We start from the raw sequence: 19,547 nt of genomic DNA on the forward strand, positions 1-19,547 counted from the left end.
ACAAGGATCTCCTCTTCGGCCCATAAAGAAAGGTGAAGACATGGATCTCCTCTTCGGCCCGTGAAGAAATGTGAAGACGAGGGTTTCTGATTCGGCCCGTGAAGAAGGGTGAATCATGTAAGAGGGAGTGTCCCTCTCAAGGCTTCGTGTGAAAAGGGTTTGTTCCCTTTGGAGATGGAGGAGTCGGGTGTACGGCTTCATCATTTTTAGTGGAGATCCCAAGGAGGTAAACTTGGAAGAGTGGAGTAGGACTTGTGATTGACCGAACCACTATAAATCTTGTGCCTTGTGGATGCTTGCTCTTCTCTCTCTCTCTTGCACATGTGGTGATTGGTAATCTCTAACCCTAACTTGTTTATGCTTTTAATGGAACAAGGGTTAGCAAATGCACTTGATTTAAATATATAAACCCTAATTGCATTATAATATATATTTGAACAGGGGTTAGTAAATGTGCATGATTAGAATGTCTAAACCTTAGCCTTGATCATTATGCTTATTTGAACAAGGGTTAGACTAGTTAGTGCTTAATTAAATAGATTAATTTTTAATCTTCCCCTAATTAAGCCTAAAATTTCTAATTGATCAATTCATCCCCCCTCTTGGGTTGTCACGCCTGTATTTCATTTTGTATCAAAGCTTAGGCTCTTAAACAAATTTTTAATTTTAAAAATCTACAAGAGAAAAGATCCGTGACAAGCACTATGGATTTTGAGAAAGGCCGATCCACCCTAATTCCTCCATTCTTTGATGGAACAAATTACGGAGCTTGGAAAGCACAAATGCAAGCCTATCTCAAATTCATAGATAATGACATTTTAGATGTCATTAAAGAGGGAATTTCATTTTCAAGGAAATGCACTGAAGGTGATATAAAATTGTTTTCCTTGAACTCAAAGGCAATGATCTTACTGTGTTGTGGTTTAACTGCCAACATTTTTGACAAAATTTCAAATTGCATCAATGCAAAAGATATTTGAACTTCAATAGAAAATATTTTTGAGAAAAATATTTTTCTCTTTTCAAATGATGAAATTCTTAGACAAAAAGAGACTTTACAAAAATCTTTTGCAAATGAAGTTTCTTTCAAACATTTAATTTATGATTTGAAAATTCAAATTAAAATTTTGAAATTGGAAATAAATGAAAGTTTGAAAAGAAATAAAAAATTAAGTCAATTGAGCATATTTTTTATAAATAAAAATGACGACTTGAGAAAGAAATTAAAAGCCTTGAAATTACAAACATTGAACTTGTTGAAAAATATAAATATGTTTGTGAAAATGAAGAACAAATGAATGAAGAACTCTCTAATAAGAATCAAAGACTTCAAGAAGAAAAATATACACACTTCTAAGTCTTGTGATTTTAATTGCTCCTCATCTACCAATCATAATTATTGTGGTAGATTTGGGCATCACAATTCTGAGTGTAAGCTTGGAATTGTGAAATCTAACAAGTTTGTTTGGATAAGAAAATGTACACTCCCACAAACAAACTTGGATGGAACCAAAGGGATTTGGGTTCCAAAAGAATCCCTCTAATGTAATTAGTGAATGAGTTAGTTTAGGGGTTATGCTAAATTGTCTTATCATTCACATTCATGCTAGATACTATAATTTATTAAATACTCTTTGTTTCTAGTTTTTATGAGCATAGATATTCATAATTGTACATGTTCTTAATAGTTTGTATCTTTGCTCATTGTGCTTAAATGATCACATTTTTTGTGCTTTATTGAATATCTTTCTTGATTAAGCCTAAGTGCAAATCACATCACTTGTGCACTAAGCATTCACAAGAGAATCCACAATAGAAAATTCAAATGTGAAAACCATATGTATGCTTCGATGAAAATTAACCATCATTTTTGCCCTTGAGTTCAAATTGATCTTTCAAGTTCATTCATATCATTGTTGAACTCTTTGTAGGACAATTTTGGCATTTGTTAGATCTTGTATATTCAACTTAGGAAGAATATCATTTCTAGGAAAATTGAGTGTTAAAAGTCTTGTCTAACGAAATTCACTCAAATCCTTTCTTAGACATCTCATTTGCCTGGGTGAATAAGCATGTTTATTACTATGCACCTAGTTGTCCTTCTAACCCACTCTTATGTGCTTAATGATTATCATTAAATGCATAAGAAATCTTGATGGGTTAAATTGATGTATTCCAAAAAAGCTTAAAATAAATATTCTCTCATGACTAAGATAAAACTATCTAGTCATAGTAGTTCATTTTGGAATGCGTGTGTCCAAGGTGTTCATCACTTGACATTCTCTAGAAGTCCTTGGATTATTCTCTACTGTAGAGAATTGAAAATGTGTCTAGATTCAATTTATGAACTCAGTTGAGTAAAATTGAAAATGTCTTAGGAATCTAGTACCATTGTTGGGCAGTTTCTCCTTGTTGTGGTTATCATGTAACACATTGTGATGGAAACACTTGTTTCCCACATCTTGGTTTTCCACGGGCCTTTTGCACACTGTGCTTAAAAGCCCTATCTTATATATAGTGGTTTGTGGATGTAGGCATAGATGTTTGGACCATGATTCTTGAGTCCAAACGTAGTAGACTATCCATGAGTGCTCTCATTGCATGAGCCATGGATGTCACTCTTAGACATGGGATTCTATTGATCCCTCTTATAATGTCTAAGTCCTATAGATTTAAGCTTAATTGTTAATCTATATAATCTATAGTCATTTCCCCTTGTATGCTACTACTAGGTACATGGTGAAGATGGTAAATTTCAATTTAAAAATCACTCAATTGGTACTCTTAGTCCTCTTACCTAGTAAGATGGAGAGTGTACACTCACCTTTAATTAAAACACTAATTTATTTGGCTTTTAGCTAACATCTTAACCATGATAAGCCATATGTATTTTGTATGTTATACTTATATATTATTTGCACATATTTAGGGAGAGCATGGTTTGCTAGGTTGTTGTCATCTCTTTTGGTATCATATGACTACCTATAGCAAATCATGCATTAATGGCCCAATGGTGGTTTGAAAGTCATTCACCTTTAAATCCTTTGGCGTCCCTTTGGTTGGATAGCCATTTGGATTCACACATTGTATGAGTCACTTTCAAAGGGAGAGATTAACATGCTCAATGTCTGTCCATCCATCTTATCATATGATGTTTGATGTGCATCACATATGATAAGTACACTCACGTGGAGCCACATTGCTCCATATGTATTGTATTTGGGTCTTGTCCTATTCTTTAAATTTGAGATCATCTCTCATCTTTTGACAAGTTCCCTTGGCCTAAAGCCTTTGGGCCATATCATTTTTTGGCCGTATACTTATCTTGGATAGACTTATATGTTTCTATCTCTGGCAATGATAAGTATCTTGTTCTAGAGTTTGAAAAACCTCTAGAACTCTTCTTCATAGAATAGTGATTGAGATGATCATCCTATCTCCTATGAAGTAATCTCTTATCATGTGCTCTTAAAGATAAGAACATCTTTAATCATGATAAGATCCAATGGCTGTGCTTTTACATTCATATCTAAGCCATTGAATATTGTCAGGCCTTACATTATAAGAATTATCTATGGCCAATGACAATTTCTTAGAAGAGAGATGATTTAAAAATATTTGAGTTTGTCATGTCCCATCATCTCTTCCAAAATTCTAGCTTCGGAGGACTCTACTCAAATCATATGTCCTTCGCGGCTTGTCTATGGTACTTGCCTCCTTCCATCATGCCAGATGTAATAAGATGGTAGATGTACTCAATTTTCCTCTGTCCAACTCTACATTCTTCCATAGTGAAGGATGAACAGAGACTAAAGAAATTGAAGATTCATGTCTAAAGGCTGGCATGTGCAATTCATGCTCATCCTCTCAAGGTTGACCCTTTGATGAAGGAGAAGATTTAAAACAAGTACCCAATCTCTCAAATCCAGGAAGAAATTTTTAAAATGCTACCCTTACATGGAAGAAAGGGTTAAGCATTGATCTAAGCTCTTCTAAACAATTATCAGTAAAAGAGTTCCGAATAGATTCCTCTAAGAGATTTCCAAATACCACTCTTGGCATTTCAAGATATATTAATTGAAATGCGATATTATTCTTCCATCTTGAGTTCATGTATATGAAGCTTTATAGTTCTTATCTATACATATATACATGTTCTTTGGTTGCCACGGATATGGTATATACTTATCTATTTTTGTATCCATGTGCATTTTTATATCAGACCATATTCATTTCATTTGTTATATCTTTCGTCTGATATTCCTCCATTCACATTTTAAATGAAAAATTCTTTTGAATTGATCAATAATGAATGGTTAAGGTGATTTCAAATCAAGGGCCTATGTGCTTGGAATTCAAATTTATATTTGGATGCACATAGTCAGGGGGAGTTTTAAAACTCTAGGGTAAGCAACTTATGCTTCAAAAGTTATTTTATAATTCTGAGCATGTTCATGCTCAAGAAGAGACTTGTCTACCCTATTACAAGAAAATCCCCATTCAAAGCAACTTGTGAACCCAAATGGTCATGTCATCAATCTGAGCATATTCTTGCTCAGGTAGAGACTCATGTACTTGCAAGTTGCAAATGAAGCCCAAGTGTTTAAATCACTCACATTTTCAACCATTCTTCCTTGTCATGCCCTAACATAGGTTTCACCTAGGGCCTCTGACAAATACATAGGGGGAGAGCTAAATGGTTTCATATTCATGTTTATATAGATCATTGTGATATGCTCACAAGATCGATTGCCCCCATATTTGTGCTTAGCTAGAAAACTTTAGAACAAAATAAAAAAAAAGGGGGGCTTATCATGCATTTTACTTTGTTTTTCTATTTTGATAAGCATTCTATGAACATAAATGTTATATCATATACCATATATATAGCTTATATAAGCTATCATTCAACATGACACCCCACTTGCACTTGCACTTTCACTTGCATATCCCTACATTTTTGTTGTTGCCAAAATGGGAAGAGTTTTTGGGAATTGATTAGGTAGTCCAATTTTATATGCACCACATGCTTTACATTATCATTTTGTACTTGTGCATATAATGAGGGGGAGCATTGCTTCATTGTTTGTAGTACTTAAATGCTTATTCATGTATTTTTTTAATATCTCCGGCCTCCCTAATCAATTTGTTTGCCATCATCAAAAAGCGGGAGAATGTAAGCCCAATGGTTCCCATGGGTTAATCATTCACCTTACCTTCTTGTTTTGAAGCTACCAAACTAAATTGATTAGCATTTATGGACTAATGTGTTGCTTTGAGGTGTTGTGGTGTACACAGGAATTTCATGTCATAATCGTCATCTCTTCACAACACATGGCTTGTGGATCAAGGATCAAAGGAATCAAGAGCTTGCACCTACATTGGAGACGTCCTCATTTGAAGATGTTCAAATCAAGAAGCTCATCATGAAGATTCCACAAGTTCCCAACAAAGTGTTAAGAAGAAGCTTGAAGATGAACATGCCATGGTGACACCTCATGTACCTCAACATGCATTGAAGATTGGATGACAAGTCACAAGAGCTAAGACAAGGTCAAGATGTTCACCCAAGCCAAAGAAGTCCAAGAAAGTGCAAAGGAGCCAAGACATTCCAAAAAAACTCAAGGTTCTTATTTTTAGAATGTATTTGGACTCCTCTTGATTTTATGTTTAAATGCACTTCCAAAAGGTTTTCAAATGGTTTTTATACTTAACATTTTACATCTTTGAAAATCATCAACACACCCAAAAATGTGTTTGAAAACCTTGGACTTTAGCCCAAAGACCATGGCCCAAAAGCCCCTGAAGTTTTAAAGTTAAAATAGAATTTTTACCAGGGCCAGTCGACCAGGCTAGGCCGTGCGACCGCAGGATAGCATCTGGAAATCCAGGGCATCCTGAATTTTATCGGGTCGGTCGATCGGGCTGAGCCGGGCAACCGCCGTGGGTCGGTCGACCGAGATAGGTTTTTTAGCCGAATTTTCTGAGCAAACAGTTAGCCCTCGTCGGGCGACCGCCATAGCCAGTCGACCGCGACAGTAAGAAATTTGAAAATATAATAGGGTGCCCGATAGGGGCGACCGACCGCTGTGGCTCAGTCGACCGCCGCGGTCGACCAAACTAGCCGTTGGGGCGTTTTCTGCTTAACTTTTTCAAGCCGGTTATTTACAGTTTTACTCCAATCGATCATATTTTCAAATACACTATATGTACATGATTAAAACCTATCTCTACAAGCTTTTGAACATTTGAGAAAGATCAAATCTCATTTCTCTTTGAGCTTCAATGTTTTATTTCAAAAGCTAAAAACCACTTTGATCTTCCATTTCTACATCTTATCAAGAGGCACTCCATAGGGCTTTACATTTGTATTTTCTTGGAGTAATTGTGAGCATACAAAGTTGTAATCCGCCTATTAAGAGGCATTGAGTGTTTTCATTTTATTTGTTCTTCATGTGAGGGTCTTCTCTTCGGCCCGTTAAGAATTGTGAGGACAAGGGTCTCCTCTTCGGCCCATGAAGAAAGGTGAAGACATGGGTCTCCTCTTCGGCCCGTGAAGAAATGTGAAGACGAGGGTTTCTGATTCGGCCTGTGAAGAAAGGTGAATCATGTAAGAGGGAGTGTCCCTCTCAAGGCTTCGTGCGAAAAGGGTTTGTTCCCTTTGGAGATGGAGGAGTCGGGTGTACGGCTTCATCATTTTTAGTGGAGATCCCAATGAGGTAAACTTGGAAGAGTGGAGTAGGACTTGTGATTGACCGAACCACTATAAATCTTGTGCCTTGTGGATGCTTGCTATTCTCTCTCTCTCTCTCTCTCTCTCTCTCTCTCTTGCACATGTGGTGATTGGTAATCTCTAACCCTAACTTCTTTCTGCTTTTAATGGAACAAGAGTTAGTAAATGCACTTGATTTAAATATATAAACCCTAATTGCATTATGATATATATTTGAACAAGGGTTAGTAAATGTGCATGATTAGAATGTCTAAACCCTAGCCATGATCATTATGCTTATTTGAACAAGGGTTAAACTAATTAGTGCTTAATTAAATGGATTAATTTTTAATCTTCCCCTAATTAAACCTAAAATTTCTAATTGACCAATTCACCCCCCCTCTTGGGTTGTCACACCTATATTTCAAAAACACTTCAATGAAATAAGGCATGTGTGGGGCCGCAAGGGTCCTCCATATCCTGGCTGAAATCTTTTTCAATGTCTCCTTCACTAACATTGAAGAAGATTTGACCAAAAACCCACCTTTTGTATCTGACTCAGATCCTCTGGCTCCTTTCCACATGAGAAACATAGACCACCTCAAGAAGGCCAAAAAGGTTAAGAAGACACAAGGATTTATCATCCACAAAATTTCTAATAACAACCCACTCCCACACTACCTTCTCCCCCACTCATAACATTTGAAATCCTCGCCTCTTTATCCAATGTAACTGAAAGAGGCTCAAGAACGCATGGCACAAAGTAACATTTTCTAAACACACTTATATCCAGAATCTAATATCCTCTCCCCACCTACCCTGAACTTTAAAAAATAATCTTTGGCCTCACATATACACCGTTGTGCACCTGAGCTTCTCCCTAGGCATCGCCTCCCTCCCCATATTTTCCCACAATGACTTTCCTCTATATCACCTCTTTTTTCTCCCCAAACCTCCATAACCATTTCTCCAGCAGAGCTTTATTCCTCGCAACCAATCTTCCAAGTCCCAAACCAGCTTCTCTCTTAGAATTGCACTCCTATTCCATGTGTCTTATCTGCTTTCCCACCTCGCATCCCTCGCATAAGAAATCCCTCTATAACTTCTCCATCTTCTTTATGACCTCCCTTGCAATCCCGAAAATAGTTTATATGTGGCCAGATTGGAAAAATCTGCCTTGATCAAGGCTATCCTACTACCAAATGTCAACAGATTCCCCTTCTTTCAACCCCAACTTCCTCTCTACTCTTTACCTACCAGATTCCACACACAAACTCTTAGAAAACATCTGTAACCCTAGAAAAAAAGCCCCAAATAAGCGATCAATAATCATTGCAGCCAAATGATAGCCAACCGCTCACCAGTGCTAGGGCTTCTAATAGAACTAGAGTATCGCGAGCCCTGAATATTCATCAAATAACCAAAACAAATAAAAACAGAAACCTTAGAAGACCCTTCATCTCTGTATGATTCATCATTCCACCATTGAACTTCTCAACAAAACAAAAACAAAAAAAGAAAAGAAAACACCAGCATAGTGATAGGTTTCTAGATGCTCCCTCTGAATATTTCAACCATAGAGGACCACGACAAATGAAATTGAACTCCTAAAACATTAATAAATAAATAGACTGAATACATGATGAACTGAAACCCGATTGCAAATAAAGAAAGGAAGTAGGGCAGTGCCTCGTACCTGTTTGAGGAATTCTGGCACAGAGATGAGGCGAAGATGAAAAGGCTCTTTTCAAAATGCTCGACCTCGAGATCATCATTCCTACGGGTCTATTCAATTGCCAACGTCGGGGCACAGAGGAAAATAAATGGTGTGAAAGGAAAACAAAAATTTGTGTTCTGTTGCAGAGAAAAGAAAATAAAAAACAATGAGAGAGAGAGAAGGCAGAGGGGTTAAGAATGAAATTATCTATCATCTATCCTTTGTTTTGCAAAAGCGCCGCGCTGCACAATAAAATGGTTCGTTGCCCTCTCACAGCCGTCCGATTGAATACACGGTCCGGATTATAAGGGTTAAAACCCATTCCAAAAAGGTAATCCGGTAACCCTCTTCTCTTGTCTATGTTTTTTAGCCCTAAAACCAGGGAAGAGACGATCTCAAATTCCTGCTAAAAAAGGACGCCATTTTCCAGCTAGGCCTATCCCTTGTCTCCTCTTTAGCACCACTTTCTTTCCCTCTCATTGAAACCTATACAGCAGAAACACAGGGGTCGTAGAGTCTGCTAGAAAAGGTAATAGTAATGAAAATCTTTTTTTTTTTTTGCTTGGGAGAAGGCATGTTTCTCCTTCTATCTACCTTCGTTGGACGATTTGGATGGGTTTGGAGAGTGTTGGGGATAAAATCGGCACCATCCGTCTATGATCGACACGTGGCATTTCCAACTATATAGAAACCGACTTAGTGGTTTTAGTATGAATTGTCACGGACCTTATCTCATCCGAATAAGTAGCAACGTTCATAGTTAGGAAATCGCCCCTCAAAGAGGCAATGTACTCTAAGGCGATGACTTTCTACCTATAGGAAGTTCATTGAATCGTAACTTGTTCGTTAAGGGAAATATGATATCATTAAAATTAGATATAAACTTATCTCCCGGAGAAGTCAACCAATTAGGAAAGACTCCTAAAATAGCAGGATTCTAATCATGGAGGACTCCTTTCTCTATAAAAAGGGACCCTTACTTCATAATGGAACTACGTTAGACTTGATCCTAAAAAAAAGGGTACGTAGGCAGCTTGGGAAGACCAGGTTCAGTCACAATCATCTACCCCTCTTTCTCGTTGGTAATGCTTCTGAATCCCATCTCCTTCCCTTCAATTCACCTGTGATTCTGATTTCTAGCTTAAATATTGAAGTATCATAATTCCGGTACTACTAACATCTTTCTGTGAGTATGAGTTGCTTACAGGAATAACTCTATCATTACTAGATCGTGTAGAGAGGATTTTGGCATCATCAGAGAGGCAGCACTGCCAAAGGCCATGGAGAAAAAAATCTCATGTTGCCAAACATGGCTTAAAAGAAGAGATGGAGAATAATCATAGCAAAAATTTACTCTAATAATGCACCAAAAGAAAAAAAAATTAACAAAAAAAAAAACCCTACCCACACATGCTTTTATCTATGAGTTGATCATCAACCAAAGGAAGAAACGAAGCACCCAATTGATGCCCGTGTAAGTGATATCAATTGATGCCTTTTGTTTCCATGTTTTTGTGTATAGTATGTGCGTAAGTCTTAAATACCATTATTTGGAAGCTGCAATACATACATGCAGCAAAGAATTAAGATGAGAGCAAGGACAAAATCAAGAGACCCATTTGAATCCATTCTTTAGGGCTCTGTTCACTTGCCTTCCTGGGAAAGGAAAAGAAATGAAAATAAGGCAAATTTTCTCGGGATTTTGCTTTTCCTGCCGTTCACTACTTTTCTCGGGAAAATTGATTTAATGATGTGGAAATTACTTTTGAATACGTCGAAAACGAATTTTCTCGCAGAATCAGTCTAAATTTTCTCGCAAAAGGGATGGGAAAAGCACTTTCTTTTCTTGCTCGGGAAAATTACTCATGCTAGGGTTTTCAGAACTCCTCTCCATGAGAACCCATTTCTGGTCGAACGTTCCTCCTCCCATCCAAATCCGGCCGTCAAAATCATGAGATTCCGGTGAGCTCTTCCCTCCAGCGAACTCTTCCAGGTTAGATCTCGTCTCCCTCTCCCTCCTTCTCTCCTTTTTCATTTTGTTGTGAAACTTTGGTGTCGTGTTTTTTTTCTGAAAACAGATGGGGATTCTTCTTCTTCTTCTTCTCTCTCTCTCTCTCTCTCTCTCTCTCTCTCTCTCTCTCGTTTTCGGAACCCCTTCTTTCCGGCAAAAATGGGGTTTTTGGTCTGTGAGTTTGAAATAATGTCTGAAAAAGGGGTTCGATCTGTTGAGAAAATGGTGGAAATTTTCTTTAAAAATGGGGATATATATATATATATATATATATATATATATATATATATATATATCTGTTTTGAAAACCCCATGTTTGGAAAAAAATGAAAATCCAAATTTTTGTGTCAAAAAAGGGGTTTGTCAGTCACTATATGTTATTGGAGTTTTACCCTAAATATGGAGGCTTTCTTCTTTAAATTGGGTCTTCTTGATCGAATCAAAGGATCGGATTTCGATATCAACAGTTAGATTTTGCGCATTTTTTTCCTGTTATGTTTGAAGAAATTGCAGATGGGTTCGTTCATGGGTATATTTAGTTTATGTATTTGAATTACTATCAGCTATTGCTTCTTACTAGTTATGTATAACCTTGAACTATATTTTTGGTGCTTTGGTGGATTGGTGGACTATGGTTCTTGGTGCTTTGGTGGATTATGGCTTTTTGGAGCTGTGGTGGTTTTGGGTGGTTGTGGGTGATTGTTTCAATAGTTTTGTTTCAATGGTTCTTGGGTGGTTGATGGTTGTTTGGAGCTTTGGTGGTTGTTGGGTGGCTGTGGTGATTGTTTCAATGGTTTTGCTTCAATGGTTTGCAATGTGGTTATGGTGTTGTTGGTGGTTGGGTTCTTATCTTAAATTATGTAGTTTTTCTAGTATTTGGTAGGGCTACCGTCATGCCTCGACAACCAGTAGATAAGCGCATGTTGATCTCCGAGCTGCAGCTATAGTAATCTCTGCAGCGGCTGTAGTTACGCTTAGGGTTCGACTATACCTTGAGCAAAATATTACAAGAACCCCTTACGAAAGCGGGTACTTAACCCGTATGACCTTTGTTACACGTATCACGCACGCAGAGGACCATTGTGTTGCTCTTCTTCGTATGGATGTTTGGTGCTTCTGCACCTTTGTGGGCCTTTTCAGAAACACGACCTTGTAGGAAGACACAATTCACTGCATTGTTGAGGAACATGTGGCTATTTTCTTAAGTGTGATTGCACACAACGAAAGGAATCGTACTATTAGGGAAACCACAAGAAGGTCAGGGGCAACTATTTCAAAGTATTTTAATAAGGTTCTCAATGTTGTTCTCATTCTGCAAGACATGTTCATATTACGTCCCTCAAGGGAGACACCACGGGCAATCCTTGATAATCCTAATTTTATGCCTTACTTTAAGGTTCGTTTACGATAGCTAAGCATTTTGACTGTAGGTTGTTAGTAATTCAGGCCGGTATGTTTACACTTACGGTTGACATCTGAATGTCCTTATTATAGGATTGTATCAGTGCAATTGACGGAACATACATTCATGCAAAAGTATCTCAGGATATTCAAAAAAGATATATTTGTCATAAGCACTTCCCATCCCAAAATGTGTTAGCCTATTGCGACTTTGACCTAAAGTTTACATACATCCTTTGTGGGTGGAGGGTTCGGCATCAGACTCACGGGTGTTAGCATCTGCTACGGGATTCCCATTTTGCTAGGTAATAGTTAGCTTATTATTCCATTTATATCGATGCGGTTTCCATAGTACTTAGCTAATTTAAGTATAATTCTTTGTTTGATTGTAGGAAAGTTTTACCTAGGTGATGCTGGGTATATGTGTCTGTCCCATTTTATAACTCAAATTCGAGGTATTGGTTACCATCTCAATCAGATTAGAGAGAGCAGACCTAGAAAACCCGAGGAGTTGTATAATCAAAGGCATTCTTCAGCCAGGAATGTAATCGAGCGAACTTTTGGTGTCCTGAAGAAGCAACTTAGCATATTAAATTCAGCACCCATGTACTCATATTCCAAGCAGATCGACATAGTGTTGGCTTGTTGCTGCGTCCACAACCACATTAGGAGGGAGATGGCTGACGATTCCTACATTCAGGTTGTTGAGGATGAGCCGGCATCGCTTCCAGCTGAAGAGGAAGAGGAGGAAGAAGGACTTGTTCCTCCTTCTCCTCTGACCAGGGCCGAGGATGTAAGGGAAGGTCGTAACATTCGAACCGCAATCATGAATCAAATGTGGAATGAGTTCCAAGCACGTCGTCGTCGTTAGGAAATGACATGGTCGCAATAGTTGTGCACCTATGTTTGGATGTGGATTTTACAAATTCAATGTGTTGTTTGCTGGAACCGTAGCTTATATTCCTTGCTTTGTGCTGTACTATTTTTATAGATACTCATTTGGTGTGCTTTGTTGAGATTTGTTGATATAATTTCTATGTTTGCAAGTCTTGGTTAATGTTACTTTTATGTTTGCATTAGTACTGGTTATCTATACTTCTTTGATTAAATATATTTTATATGAAGGCTTTCAAAAATTTGCAGGCGAGATGGCAACAAGTGCAGGTACGACCGAAAAGAAGGGGATTGTCACGTGGAATGGAACTATGGATGGGGTTCTCTTGGAAACCCTTAAGAATCAGATAGCTGAAGGGCAAAAGACTAGTGCCAGGTTCAAGGAGTGCGCTTACAATGTTGTTGCACAGGAAGTGTCTGATGTCCTGAACAAGACCTTGACAAAAAGATAATGTTAAGAATCGGTGAAAGACACTCAATACAACCTACAGGACTCTGAACTCCATTATTAATCTTAGTGGCTTTGGCTGGGATGAAACCTTCTGCAAGGTATCGGTTGGAAAAGAAGTGAAGAATAATAACTTGAAGGTAATAAAATTTTTTCGTATATCGTTGTGTGTCATTTATAAGTTACGTGTTTAAATCATCTCTTCGTGACAATGACAATCATTTTTTACAGATGCATCCAGAACACCAGAGGTTCTTTTCGAAACGGTATCCACTCTACGAAGAGATGAAAGCTGTCAGCGATGATGATTACGCACATGGGGAGGAGGTGAGAGATAGGAGAGCGGACCCCACTCAGGCGACACAGGACACACCGGGTGCTTCTTCATCGACCCTTCCGGTTGGGCTCGATGATATGGATAACAGCTTCCTCTGTAGTCCGCCTCGTGCTAGAGCTTCTTCATCTACACCTGTCGTAGATGTTAGCATGGGCTTTAGTGGCTCCTCTCCTATCAGGGGCCCAACTTCTGCTAGTGGTGGGAAGAAGTCAAAGAAGAGTCCTAATGCTGCACTTCTATCGGAGTTGCAGGTTGTGTCTTCTAGCATTAATAGGGTTGTTGATGCCATAATTTCTACTGGTGAGGTGCACAGCCTCCCTGACCTTAAAGATGAGGTGTTGAACATTGGTGGTTTTGCCAGAGGTGAGCTCATTGATGCTTGTCTACCTGCATGGGCATCACAAGGAAGCTGAGGCCTTCCTTTCTCTGGACGAGATAGACTGAGTGAGATGTTGGGGTGCATTCTGCGGCGCTTGCCTATGAAGTTATAAGTATCTTTTATGGTTGGATGGTTTTTTGGGTTGTTGGGTATTTTTGTTGAACCGTTTATATATGAACTACTTTTGTGATGTTTATTTATTTTTTGGGCGTATGGGTTTGATGGAATTGTAATAAATCATGGATGGGTTTTATGGGTTTGTTAGTATAGATTTGATGGACTAACTTATGTATGCGTTTGATGGAATTGTTATATCTATATTTTGGTTTTATGGGTTTGTTAGTGCATCATTCTATCTCTTTTTAATGGATGGGTTTTATGGAACTATGTATGTGTTATTGAATGCTCTTTTTGGGTGGATGGATTTTATGGATCTAAGTAAATGTTTATCTATCATTTGTTATTGCAACTATGTATGTGTTGTTTAAGTGGTACCAGGTAATGGCGAAGGAAAAGGTTTATGTGATTTTCAAGGGACAACAGGTGGGCATATTCGATAGTTGGGCAGACTGTCACCTTCAAGTGAACAGGTATAGTGGAGCATCTTATCGCTCCTATGCCACAAGAAGGAGGCAGAAGGAGGCTTAAATGCATATGATGAGCGCCATGAGGAGCATTTGAAAGACAAGCGGGAGGAGGACATCCACAGTGTTCCTTGGTTTTTGGAGTTAGCCATTGGTGTGGGGTTAGTACTTTTGAAAGTAGCATTTTAGACTTTTTTCCACTTGTTTATGAGGTATGTTGACTCACATTATGGTTTTATATGCAGACTGCGCATTAAAATGGTTGATGATGCCAAAATTACTGCTGGTGGGGTACACAGCCTCCCTGACCTCAAAGATGCCTTGCTGAACGTTGATGGTTTCACCAGAGGTGAGCTCATTGATGCTTATGTGGACCTGTATAGGCATCACAAGGAAGTTGAGGCCTTCCTGAAATACAGGTGTGACAATCCAAGATGGGGGTGAATTGGTCAATTAGAAATTTTAGGCTTAATTAAGGGAGATTAAAAATTAATCTTCTAATTAAGCACTAATTAGTCTAACATTTGTTCAAATATGTATATCAATAAAAGCTAGAATTTAGACTTTCTAATCATGGACATTTACTAACCCTTGTTCAAATGGATATCATAATGCAACTAGGGTTTATAACATTTAACATAAGTGCATTTACTAACCCTTGTTCAATTAAGGCATAAACACAAGTACGGTTAGATATTACCAATCACCACACGTGCAAGAGAAGGAAAGGAAGAGAGAGAGAGACAATGCACACCACAATGAGGACACAAAGATTTTATAGTGGTTCAGTCACAACTTGACCTACTCCACTCTTCCAAGTTTGGCTCCTTAGGTACTCCACTATGGTGAGATTTCAAGCCTAATCTCGAAGCTCTTACAATAAGCTTTTCCATTCTTAAGGGCCAAAGAGAAGCCCGTCGCACGAAGCCTTGGCATGGGAATCAAACCCTCACACATGATTCACCTTTCTTCACGGGCCGAATCGGAGACCCTTTTCTTCACCTTTCTTCATGGGCCGAAAAGAAGACCCTCTCATGAAGAACAAATAAAATTTAAAACTCCCAATGCCTCTTAATATGCGGATTACAACTTTGTAAGCTCATATTCACTCCAAGAAATAAACAAATTAAAGCCCTACGGAGTGCCTCTTGATAACATGCAGAAATGGAAGATCAAAGAATTTTTAGCTTTTGAAATAAAATGATAAAGCTCAAAGAGAAATGGGATTTGATCTTTCTCTAATATTCAAAACCTTGAGGAGATAGGTTTTAATCATGTATATATAGTGTATTAGAAAATATGAATGTTTGGGGTAAAACTGTAAATAAATGGCTTGAAAAAGTCAAGCAGAAAATGCCCCAACGGCTAGTTTGCTCGATCGCGACGGGTGACCAGGCTACGGCGGTCGTCCGCCCCTATCGGGCACCCTATTCTATTTTCAAATTTCTTACCGTCGCGGTCGACTGGCCACATGGCGGTCGCCCGGCAAGGGCTAACTGTTTGCTCAAAAATTTGGTTCATAAAACCTATCCCGGTCGACAGACCCACGGCGGTCGCCCGCCCTAGACCCAAATTGAATTGCTTCTGTAGAAACAGAAGCGCATCCGCGGTCGCCCGGATCATCCCGGCCGATCAGCCCGATAAAATTCGAGATTGCCTGGATTTCCAGGTTCCATCCCGCGGTCGCCCGGCATAGCCCTGTCAACCGGCCTTGAGTGAAATTCCATTTTAACTTTAAAATCCATGGGCTTTTGGGCTATGGTATTTGGGCATAAGTCCTAGCTTTTCAAACACATTTTTGGGTGTGTTGATGGTTTTCAAAGATGTAAAATGTTAAGCATAAAAACCATTTAAAACCTTTTGAAAGTGTATTTAAACATAAAATCAAGAGGACTCCAAATACATTCTAAAAATGAATACCATGAGTCTTCTTGAAATGTCATGGCTCCTTTGCACTTTCTTGGACTTCTTTGGCTTGAGTGAATATCTTGAACTTTGTCTTGGCTCTTGTGACATGTCCTCCAATCTTCAATGCTTGTTGAGGTACATGAGCTGTCACCATGGTATGTTCAACTCTAAGCTCCTTCTTGACACTTGCTTAGGGAACTTGTGGAATCTTCATGATGAGCTTCTTGATTCGAACATCTTCAAATGAGGATGTCTTCAATGTAGGTGCAAGCTCTTGGTTCCTTTGCTCCTTGATCCACAAGCCATGTGTTGCGAAGAGTTGTATAATGGCGATTATGACATGAAAATCATGTATAGAACACAACACCTCAAAGCAACACATCAGTCCATAAATGCTAATCAATTTGGTTTGCTAGCATCAAAACAAGAAGGTAAGGTGAATGATTAACCCATGGGAACCTTGGGCTTACATTCTCCTCCTTTTTTATGATGGCAAACAAATTGGTTAGGGAGGTAGGAGATATTAAACAAATATATGAATGAGCATTAAATACAATAAATAATTTAGCAATGCTCCCCCTCTATGCAAAAGTATAATAAATGAATATAAGGTATGTGGTGCAGATACAATTGGACTACCTAATCAATTCCCAAAATTCTCCCCCTTTTGGCAACAACAAAAAGGTAGGAATATGCAAGTGTGAGTGCAAGTGGGGTGTCAAGATGAAGAATAACTCATAAGAGTTATTCAAAGTGTATATGATGTGTCAATGAAGCTCATATGATGTTTATCAAAATGGAAACAAAGTGAAATGCATGATAAGCAGAGTTTTTTTTTTGAAAGATATGTAAGTTAAGCACAATTATGGGGCAATAGACTATGTGAGCATATCACAATGGTCTATATAAACATGAAAAAATAACCATTTGGCTCTCCCCCTTTATTTGTCAGTGGCCCTAGGTGAAACCTATGTGATAGGGCATGACCAGGCAGAATGGTTTAAAAGGTGAGTGATTTAAACACTTGGGCTTCATTTGCAACTTGTAAGAAGATGAGTCTCTGCCTTAGCAAGGATATACTCAAGTATTGACATAACTTTCACGTTCACAAGTTGCATTGTGTAGGGGATTTCTTGACAATAAGCAGACAAGTCTCTTCTAGAGCATTGATATGCTCTGAACTATAATATAATATTTTTGAGATGACTTGTTTCTTGCTCATAGAGATTTACACATATCAAAGTGAAATCTCCCCCTGACTGAGTGCATCTAATTTAAATGTAATAGATCAAGGCACATAGATCACATGATTTAATTAATCACCTTTAACCATTCGGATTGCTCCATTCATAAACCAATCACACTTTGAATATGAATGGATGATTATTAGACATAGAATATGAGTTTAAGGTAGATGGTCTAATAAACACATGGATAAGAAAATGAAATCAATGAGGTACATATCCATGGCAACCAAAAGAACATGTATACATAGATGAGGACCATAAAACTCAATATACATGATCAAGATGGAAGATTAATACCACATTTCTTTTATTACTTCAAGAAGTGATAAAAGTGGTATTTGAAAACTCTCAAAAGAATTAAAACTAAACTTCTTTTCTTCTATCCGGAACTCTTGTACTGATGAATGTTTAGAAGAGCTTAGATCAATGCTTGACCATTTCTTCAATGTAAGGGAGTATCATTTGACAAATCTTTCCGGATTGAAAGATTGGGTACTTGTTTTAAATCTTCTCCTTCAACAAAGGGTCATCCTTGAAAGAATGATCATGAAGTGCACATGCCAGCCTTTAGACAGAGTCTTCAATTTTCTTAATCTCTGTTCATCCTTCACAGTGAAAGAATGTAGAGATGGACAGAGAAAAATTGAGTACGTCTACCATCTTATTACATCTGGCACGATGAAAGGAGATAAGTACCATAAATAAGCTAAGAAGGACATGATCTGAGTGGGGTCCTCCGAAGCTAAAATCTTAGAAGAGATGATGGGACATGACAAACTCAAAAATATTTAAATCATCCATCTTCCAAGAAATTGTCATTGGCCTTAGATAATTCTTATAATGCAATGCCTGACAATACACAATGGCTATAGATAAGAATGTAAAAGCACAGCCATTGGAACTTATCATGAAAAAAGATGTTCTTAGGATTAAGAGCACATGATAAGAGATTACTTCATAGACAATGAGATGATCATCTCAGGCATTGTCCAATGAAGAAGGGTTCTAGAGATTTTTCAAACTCTAGAGCAAGATACTTATCATTGGCAGAGATAGAAACATATAAGTCTATCCAAGATAAGTACAAGGCCAAAAAGGATATGACACTAAGGCTTTAGGCAAAGGAAACATGTGAGAAGATGAGAGATGATCTCAAATTTAAAGAATAGGACAAGACCCAACTATAACACACATGGAGCAATGTGGCTCCACATGAGTGTACTTATCATATGTGATGCACATCACACATCATATGATAAGGTGGATGGACAAACATTCAGCATGTATAGCTCTTCCTTTGTAAGTGACTCATACAATGTATGAATTCAAAGGGCTGTCCAACCACATAGACACCAAGGGATTTAAAGGTGAATAATTTTCAAACTAGCCTTGGGCCACTAAAGCATGATTGCTATAGGTAGTCATATGATACCAAAAGAGGTGACAACCTAGCAAACCATACTCCCCCTAAATATGTGCAAATAATATATATGTATATATAACACTCAAGGCACATATGGCTTATTATGGTTAAGATGTTGGCTAACAACCAAAGAAATTAGTGTTCTAATTAAAGATGAGTGTACACTCTCCATCTTACAGGTAAGAGGACTAAAGTACTAGTTGAGTGATTTTTAAATTTAAGTTTACCATCTTTATCATGTACCTAGTAGCATGCAAGGGAAAATAACTATAGATTATATAAATTATCAATTAGGCTTAAATCTATAGAACTTAGATATTATGGGAGGGATCAATAGAGTCCCATGTCTAAGAGAGACTTCCATGGCTCATCCAATGAGAGCATTCATGGATAATCTACCATGTTTGGACACAAGAATCATGGTCCAAACATCTATGCCTATATCCACAAATCACCATATAAAAATAGGGCATTTAAGCACAAAGT

The 19,547-nt window shown here is 38.0% G+C and overlaps 1 pseudogene across 2 annotated transcripts in view; it reads right to left on the minus strand.

Moving 5' to 3' along the window:
• LOC143853972 (pentatricopeptide repeat-containing protein At3g16010 pseudogene) overlaps positions 1-19,547 on the minus strand; it is a 54,425-nt pseudogene that overhangs the window by 14,078 nt on the left and 20,800 nt on the right. Inside the window, exon 1 of one of the 2 annotated variants that reach the window (XR_013237312.1) lies at positions 8,409-8,463. The exons of the other annotated variant lie outside the window; for it this stretch is intronic. The product of XR_013237312.1 is annotated as a pentatricopeptide repeat-containing protein At3g16010 pseudogene, transcript variant X2 (transcript). Of the gene's footprint in view, positions 1-8,408; positions 8,464-19,547 lie in introns of those variants that run through there. 2 annotated transcript variants of the gene reach the window in all.

The sequence above is a fragment of the Tasmannia lanceolata genome, unplaced genomic scaffold (genome assembly GCF_043159265.1).
Source record: "Tasmannia lanceolata isolate RefF3 unplaced genomic scaffold, GAP_Taslan_0.1 ptg000003l, whole genome shotgun sequence".
Classification (NCBI taxonomy): Eukaryota; Viridiplantae; Streptophyta; class Magnoliopsida; order Canellales; family Winteraceae; genus Tasmannia; species Tasmannia lanceolata.